We start from the raw sequence: 8,799 nt of genomic DNA on the forward strand, positions 1-8,799 counted from the left end.
CACCACAGCCAGCAGTAACTGTGCGGCCGCCCGCTCAAATGAAAATTAAATGATGAATAGATACGCGGCCGGCAAAAACCCCCATTAATTCGGCCAGTGTTGTTTTTTGCCGTTTTGTTACATACCGGGTTTTGATTTTTGCCACTGACTGTGGTTGAATTTTGTTTGTTCAATTTTATAAAATTATACTTTCTTGTGGTGTTTTGCTCTCCGTGTTATACGGCCCACCATTGCCACTTCAACGAGCTGATTCGCTTGGCTACTTAGGTTCACGGTGGATGCCAACCGAAGCAACTGGAGGTCTGTGGGGGAGGCCTATGTCCAACAGTGGACGTCCTACGGCTGAGAGAGAGAGAGAGAGAGAGTGGTGTTTTGCTGTAAAATGACTTTATTGTAAACATCATCAGCATCATCATCCCAGCCTATATACACGTGCTAGGCACAGGCCTCCTCTCAGAGCTCTTTCTCTCTCCTCTGAGAGGGCTGTAGTTCCCACGCGGGCCCGGTACAGATTGGGAACTTCACACGCACCATTGAATTGTCACGATTGTAGTACACAGTATTGTGTTTAGATTTTAGTGAATGAATAAAATTGTGCAATGAAACATTTTTTGTAAAAAAACAGTCGCATAAAGTAACTGCTTATTTTTTAATAAGATTTTGATTTTAACGGACCCCTACAAGCTTAGCGCTATTTTCAAGTAATTATTTTAAAATTAAAGCCGATACAAAATTCTCACACACAACACTTATAGTAATACTGTAAAAACTTATAGTTGCATATAATTCTTTTTTTGTTATCAGCAATTACTATAATCAATTTCAAATTCGATTTATTTCTAATAAAATAACACTGAAACACCATGGTAATTATCCAAATAAACTAAACTTCAATTTCAATTTCGAAATGTGAATGTAACTAGGTACCTACATTACCTATTAAGTACAATCTAAAAATGGATGCCGTAAATATAATCAGTTTATTCTTTGTGGTGAGCAAAAGAACATTAGATTTAATTATTTTGGGACAGAATTAAATATAGGTACCTATGTTATTTATCAATGAACGTGTCTAGGGAAATGATATAATGAGTTGATTTTGCGAGTTCTCGCTTTGTCAACTCACTGACGTGTTTTCAGGGATTTTATCGAATCACGTTTGTGTGTTACCTTTTTTGGCTGATTTTGTAATTTTACTAAACAGGGGTTTGATCAAATGACAGATTTTTCTATGCAAATGATAGAATTGATTCGCCATTTTAATATCTTTTAGTATAATAGATTTAGTCAAATTAAATGATATGGTAACGGATAACTCACGTCTAAAATCGAGTCGCCATGTTTCGGGCTAATTCGGATTTCGTCGGGTAGTCGCGCGAGCAGAGCGGTGGCGCGCAGTGCGCGTGTAGCAGCAGCCGCCGAGTCGCGGTGCTCCTAGGAAGAAGGGCTACGAATTAGACCGAAACATGTCCAGCTACACTCGATTTTAGACGTGAGTTACAATATCATTTAATATGAGTGAGTCTCATGGCTTTTGGCCATTTCCCTGCGACATATATTAACTGGGGCTGTGCATCTAATGCCATAAATACCTAATTCATGCTTATCGTACTCTATGGCTTACCTAAGGATTTAACCTAACTAGGTATTATACGCCAATTAAATTTTGTATCGTGTTTTATAGATATTAATAAAAGAAGTCGATCTCCTACCACTCGATGACAGTGTCAATGGCAAGTTATTCGAGAGACACAATGCGGCGTTTGAACGCGAAGCTATAACTCCAGAGTTAATGATACCAGAAACAAAATCATCAACATACAATGTATCAAAAGCTCATGATATCGTTGAAGAAAAGACAGTTGGTGTAAACAGCGAAGAAGAGTTTAGTTCTAGTAGTTCTAAAGCTAGCAGCGCACGTGCTGCGCGGCGTATGTTGCCATGGGGGAAATATGAAGGGCAGGGGGTAGGAGCTTGATTTAAAAATATAAAAATAAAATGATAACATATAAGTACATTTTGAATGCCCTAGAACATTATACTCCCTGAACATAATTTATGTAAACATGTCATTCGAAAACCTCTACAGAGCCAAAATAGAGTATGTAAAATTAATCACAGGCATAATTCTTGAATCCTTATGGCACGCGATAAAAGTCATAGAGCAGTCATTGTCAGGCTACATCTAATGAAATGGCACCTCAATCTGTAGTACAGTCACCAGCACCAATATTTGACACAACAAGCGTGCATAAAAATCTGATACGACTCTATTTCTAGGGCCGGAAGGACGTGTCAGATATTTTTGCACGCTCCGCTGTGGCATATATTAATACTGGTGACTGTACCTACTTATATATTATGTTTCAATTTTTCAACCGTTCTGACTGCAGAGCGTGCCAAGAAAAAAATACATACAAATAGAGTATATCAAAAATACGTAGACTTAGACATCCAAATTTTTAATACCATTACTGCTTTCTGGTGACAGTCGGATAGAAGTTAGAGTAATGAATAGTCCTGTATCAACCAGAAATACGTAGTTATAAACTTTGCACACCTTAATGATACTCCAAAATTCTCCTAATTGGACCAACGAAATTTAGGAGTCCGATTCTAATTACAGGATATATATACGTTTAATACGACCCTTTCTTTAGTAATTATGGTAACATAAACTGTTGGAGGCAATGAACGATGTCTAAATTAAAGCTAAAATTGTTTACTTTCATTAACATTAATTTTGTATTTATCTTTACTACCTACTTAAAAGCATGTTCCAATACCGGTATTGCCGGGTTAATCTAAATGTTAACGTAATTTTAGTTATAAAAATTGTCATGTCAGCGAAATTTTATATATTTCTTATGAGAATAAATGACCTTTAAACCGAACATTTGATGTGGAAACGAATATACAGGAGAAGCGAATAATATTTATTAAATTTTATTTTTAAAGCAATTAAGATTAACACAACATGCGTACCTAGTCTACATAAATAGATTAAACAACTCTTTCTTCGAACTTTGATCTCTTTAGAACTTTGATCCCTAGGCATAACATGATGCCCAAAGAGACAGTGGCGTTGCTAGGTAAGTAAAGGCCTTGGAGCAAAAAATAAAGTAGGGCCCCACTGAACTACTCGTATTTAAAATCGTTTGTTCCGTATTCTGAATGTGGGAGAAATTTTCACTAGTTTAATTTATAGTTTGTAAGTCAAGAGTCCGAGGGGCCCCCTGAGCTTGGGGCTCCGGGCACTGCCCCGTCTAGCCCTCCGGTAGCTACGCCACTGCAGAGAGAGATCTCTTTATTATTGTGGCCTTAATTTGTTGTTTCGCTCTTTATCACCAAACCGTTCTATAACTATGAAAAACATACAGCTTAACAGCCGTAGCAGGTTCTTATGAAGATATCCTTACACACACTGGAGTTTTGGCTAATGTCATGGCATGATATATCATGTGAAAGTTAGTGTCCTGTAACGGCCTAAAAACGTGTTTCAGTTTGCTGAAAAATTTAGTAACTTGGAGTAATTTTTGATTTACCGTTATGTGTTAGGCCTGCTGAAAACGACTCCAAGTGATTGCAATTTTAAATAAATTCACGGTTTTTCTTTTTGACTCATCTCAGCAACAATAAACTTGATTCCTGTAGAATGAGCCAAACGTGCTAAACGGCTATCGGCGGTGAGCTAATTAATTAAAGTGGTGGGTGGCTAGTGTTTCTATATCACGGAATAATCCATAGATGTACAGACATCTAGGTTGCTTTTAGCTAATTAAACTAGAATGCGAATTGAATAGTTAATTAACAGTAGGTCAGTTCACTAGGAGAAGTTTGGAAGTTTGCCACATTTTATGGCATCGTCATTTTTACAAGATGATCAGGTATGTGATGTTTGCTTGTGTGTGTATTTACAAACACACGCGTAAATTAATAAACTTTTTTTGTAGCTTACCTACAAAATAAAATAAGAAATACTGCAAAATGAGATAGGTATTTTAGGGATAGGCCTACGAATAAAGCGACTTGAAATTTTGTTTCATTGCGAACAAACGGAACAAAAAGAAAAGGCCAACGAATTAAAAACTAATCTAACTAAATATCCAATTCACCTTAGTCTTGCCCCTGCGGAAGATTACCTAAGGCTGGTTGCATTTCCACTTATTATTGTTTGACTATATTATGCTACCCGTGTCTTCGAGTGCGCAAAATTATCTTTGAACATGCGGAAGCTACAATTTCCAAATGTACAAAGATAAAAACGAGTGATGTCAGAATTGTAGTCTTTGTATCTTTTTTCATAATTTTAATTTCTGAAAGTTTTCTTACAATTGTTATTAATCTAACCTAACCTATTGCATTTTACAAGACGACATTTCAGTAAATCCTGAAAATATCAATTTCTTTGATTCTACTATGGTTGTCTGACATTATGACAAATGAAATTATGTGAAATTTTGTAATATCGGTATAATGAAGATGTCCTACTGTTTTTGTATTCAATGGAGCGTGTACTCTACGTTACTGAAAGAAAAACTTCACTTTGATGCTCCACGGCAAGAAAACTGTGTTAGCTCTATGAAAACATTTCTTTTAAGTATAAAATTTATGGTCCCGTCTTTTCATTAAGATGTTAAAAAAGCTTAAAAGTAGCACAAGAAGTTTCTTTGTCCAACTGTGTATTAACTAGATGATTCGAGATTGTTCCACTTATTTTATTAAAAAGCGAAAATAATTTAATTTTGTTTGAAAATTTTCTAAATGGAAGGAGCTAAGTATCTCAATTAAAGAAGTAGGAATAGTATTCCACTTTAATTCACAATCTTAATAAAGTCTTTTGTACAACTAAAGCACGACATAAAACAGTATAAAACGGTAGTAAAAAAAATTAACAAAAATGGAACCGACGGGGACCGGGACCATAGGTACCGGTACTCTGTTATAAAATAATATAACTATGCCGTGTTTGAGCTTAATGGAATCGTTGTGTACACTTTGGGTACAAATCACTAAAAACTATGAAAAAACAAAATTAACAAAAAATGGAACCGACTCCAAAAACCTTGAAAATAATTTTCTACTAGTTTGAAGTCGGTGCTGAGGCACGAGCCAGCAGGAGCGGAACTATAGTCGTCTACCTCACCTACATAATATGTATTTGGCTTTAATCACTCCTTTATTAAACTCAAACACGGCATAGTTATATTATTTTATAACAGAGTACCGGTACCTACGGTCTTCATCATTAGGTCCAGTTCACCAAATGATAGTTTCTGAAAGTAAATACTTGACTTGGTGTTAAAAATGCCAAAATCGCTATAGGTGTGCTTTAAAAATTCGAGGGTTGCCCTCGATTTCTCTAGGATTCCATCATCAGATCCTGAGTTTCTCAAAAGTATGGCCTTTAGAACTAAAAAAGAATTTTGAAATTCGGCCCACAATTGGCTGAGTTGACAAACATACAAAAAAAAACATACGCCCGAATTGAGAACCTCCTCCTTTTTCGAAGTCGGTTGAAAAGACGTCACACTGTTCATACGATATTGTTGCCTTGTTAGGCATATTATCTGAAATAAAATGAAAAAGTTTATTCGAGACATATGTATACATCACATATATAAATCATACAAAAAGAGTAAAACACTAAATCATATCAAATATACGCAGCGGCACAAAATTTGGCCCACTCTACATACAAAATTAAATTACCTATTACTATGTGCAATACCCGAAATGTCGGGCACCCACAAAAACATAGATTTTATTTTCTTTTAAAATACTGAGCGGCAAAAAATGTAGCCCTCATGTATGCATTTAATAAAATCTATATTTTTGTGGGTGCTCGAAATAGTCCCGCCTCTGTACGAGTATAAGTAGACACCTGAGGTGAAGCCAGCGCTGGTCTTCGGGCGAGACCATTTTTTTTCAAAAATCCTAAAAATTGTATGTCAAAAATATTAAAAGAATGTTAGAATTATAGTGACGCCTTCATTTAAGTTGCATTCTTGCCATATGTTGTTATTTTTCTTTATTAAACTTAATAAACTAGAGCTTTGTAAGGTAAACGTGCGAGTGCTCGTCGCAGTTCCAATAGTTCTCTTTATTTTTAACCCCCGACGCAAAAAGAGGGGTGTTATAAGTTTGACCGCTATGTGTGTATGTGCGTCTGTATGTCTGTGTGTCTGTCTGTCTGTCTGTGGCACCGTAGCTCTTAAACGGGTGGACCGATTTCAATGCGTTTTTTTAGGAATAATCCATCAATCAATGGAGGAGATAGCAAGGTGTCCTCATTCCGACGCTTACCTTATCTAATTATATTCCTTTGCAACGCCAACCAAATCTCTTCAAACTCCAAATGTTTCAACCGTTATGCGTAATATTCAAAATCAGAAATTGGTCGTGGATGTGGAATTGTCTAAATATCAAGGATCGTTGGCGTCTTGCCAGCCGCTTCCTAACGGGAGAGCGGCAAATGCACTTCGATATCGACTGCGATTACTTTCCAAAACGAACTGTTTGGTGTTAATGAGAAAAATTAGGTAAGAATGCTAGAGACGGGAAATATTCTCAGGAGAAGGTTTCGATTGTTTGGTGACTCTACCTGTTGTGCTACTGGCTTCTACTGACTCTACCTGCTCCACCCCCTCAACCGCATCTCTGCCAGTCATCTCCTAACCCTTCGTCATCCACCAGTTGAAAAGGTGTCGACAAGACAGACTGCGAGGATGCCTGTGATCTTAGCGCACGACGCTCCGTGCCACGCACATCAGAAACGTCGTCGTAGATACGTAACGCATCAGCTGGTCAATATGTCGTTTACAAATAACATTATCTTCTTCTAATTGTATTAAAAACATCCGATTCCCAATATTTTTAGTAATAGTCCCCTTTTCCAAATTGGTTTTCTATCCACATAGCACCTACACCAAACTAGCTCGCCTATGTTGAATAACCTTTTCGCTTCAGTTACAAGTTGGGCACCTCATGCTTCGACGGCACTAACAAGTCTAGCCTACCACGCAAATCACGCCCCATCATTAACTTAGCCGGGAAGCTCCCGTGGCGCAATGAGTAGTATTACGGTAGTCAAATAAATATTCCTGAAGCTTTCTCATTATCAAGAATAAGAGCTTAAAATTGCCTTCAACATTCTCTTACACGTACGGACGCTGTTCTCTGCCTGCCCGTTACTGCATGGATGATAGATCGGAGACGTCAGGTACGCGATGCCATTAGTTTTGCAAAACTCGAGAAATTCATTGGACGCGATTTTTGCATCATTGTCGGATACAATAGTTTCGGGAAGGCCGAATCGAGAGAATAAAAATTTGAGCTTTAATATAAGCTGCTTCGTCGTTGTTCCACAACACATATCGAAACACTCTAGCCATTTGCTGAAAGCGTCGACCACCACAAGGTATGTATTCTGAGACACCGACATGTAGTCCAATGTATACGCACCCAAGGCGCGGGGGGCCGCGGCCAGGGCTGCGGCGGCGCGCGCGGCGGCGCCGGGCGCAGCGTCGCGCACACGCGGCACGCGCCCACCGTCTGCTCGATGTCGCGGTCGACGCCCGGCCACCACACCCGTGATCGTGCAACACTCTTTGTTCGGACTATGCCCTGATGAGTTCGATGTAACTCCTGCAGTATGTCCTTCCTGTGCACTGTGGGAATCACGACCCTGTGACCTCGTAGAAGACACCAATCTTCTACCTCCAGGTCTGTTTTACACTGGAAATAAGGTAAAACATTTTTACATACTATTTTTCCGGCCAACCATGGTTGACATATTTGATTACGGTTCTAAGAACACCGTCGCTTGCAGTCGCTTGTCGTATGTCTCTGTATGTAACGGGTAGTCCTTCAACTGGAGCGAATTTAAAGCCGGAGCCCCATGTTCAACATCTTCGTGATGTTCCGACTCACGCTGATCCAACGGATTCCTTGAAAAGAAATCTGCGACTGATTTTCTTTGCCCGAAGTATACTGTATTTTAAAATTATATGCAGAGAAGAAAAAACTGCATATCTAACCAACCGCGATGCAGTCGTAACAGAATATACCGCCCTTTTTACCAAATATTGCCAACAACGGTTTATGATCGGTTTTTAAAATAAAAGGATCACGTCGGCCATACAAATATTGTGGAAGCGTTTAACACCGAAGACAATAGCCGTGGCTTCCTTTTGTAATTGGCTATAATTACGTTCGCTCTGCAACAGTGACCGGGAACCGAAAGCCAGCGGACGCTCTCGCCCAGCGGCGTCAACGGTGGCCAGCACGGCGCCCAGGCGGCCGGGCCCGCGTCACGGTCAGCACCAGCTGCGCCGCCGGGTCGAAGTGCGCGAGCACGCGCGAGCTGCTGAGCTCGCGTTCATTCCATCGAAGGCCGCCTGCTGCCGTTCCGTCCACTCCCACCGCGCACCTCACGCAATAGCTCGTGGAGTGGAGCTAGGATAGACGACGCGTTGGGAACAAAATTGCGATAGTAATTTGCCATACCCAAGAAGCGTTTTAAATCAGTTATGTTAGTGGGCTTGGGTACTTTGACAATGGCCTCTACTTTTTTTGGAGACTTTTGCAAACCGTCTTGCTAATAATGTGACCCAAATAAGTTACACTATCCTGAAAAAAGAACATTTGCTTTGTTCTAATCTGAGACCAGATTCTTGAAATCGTTGGAATACTTTTTCCAACCCGCTCCAAATGTAGGCTTTAGTCGGACCTGTCACACAACGTCATCTAGGAAAACTGTTTACACCATCTATTCCCGCCAAAAGGTTTTCAATAGTG

The 8,799-nt window shown here is 39.3% G+C and overlaps 1 long non-coding RNA gene across 1 annotated transcript; it reads left to right on the forward strand.

Moving 5' to 3' along the window:
• Positions 1-908: 908 nt before the first annotated feature.
• LOC141435688 (uncharacterized) lies at positions 909-2,012 on the forward strand. Its single transcript, XR_012452211.1, has 2 exons — positions 909-992; positions 1,685-2,012. It is a non-coding gene; the product is annotated as an uncharacterized lncRNA (long non-coding RNA).
• The last annotated feature ends 6,787 nt before the right edge of the window (positions 2,013-8,799 follow it).

Source organism: Choristoneura fumiferana, chromosome 15 (assembly GCF_025370935.1).
Source record: "Choristoneura fumiferana chromosome 15, NRCan_CFum_1, whole genome shotgun sequence".
In the NCBI taxonomy this organism is placed as follows: Eukaryota; Metazoa; Arthropoda; class Insecta; order Lepidoptera; family Tortricidae; genus Choristoneura; species Choristoneura fumiferana.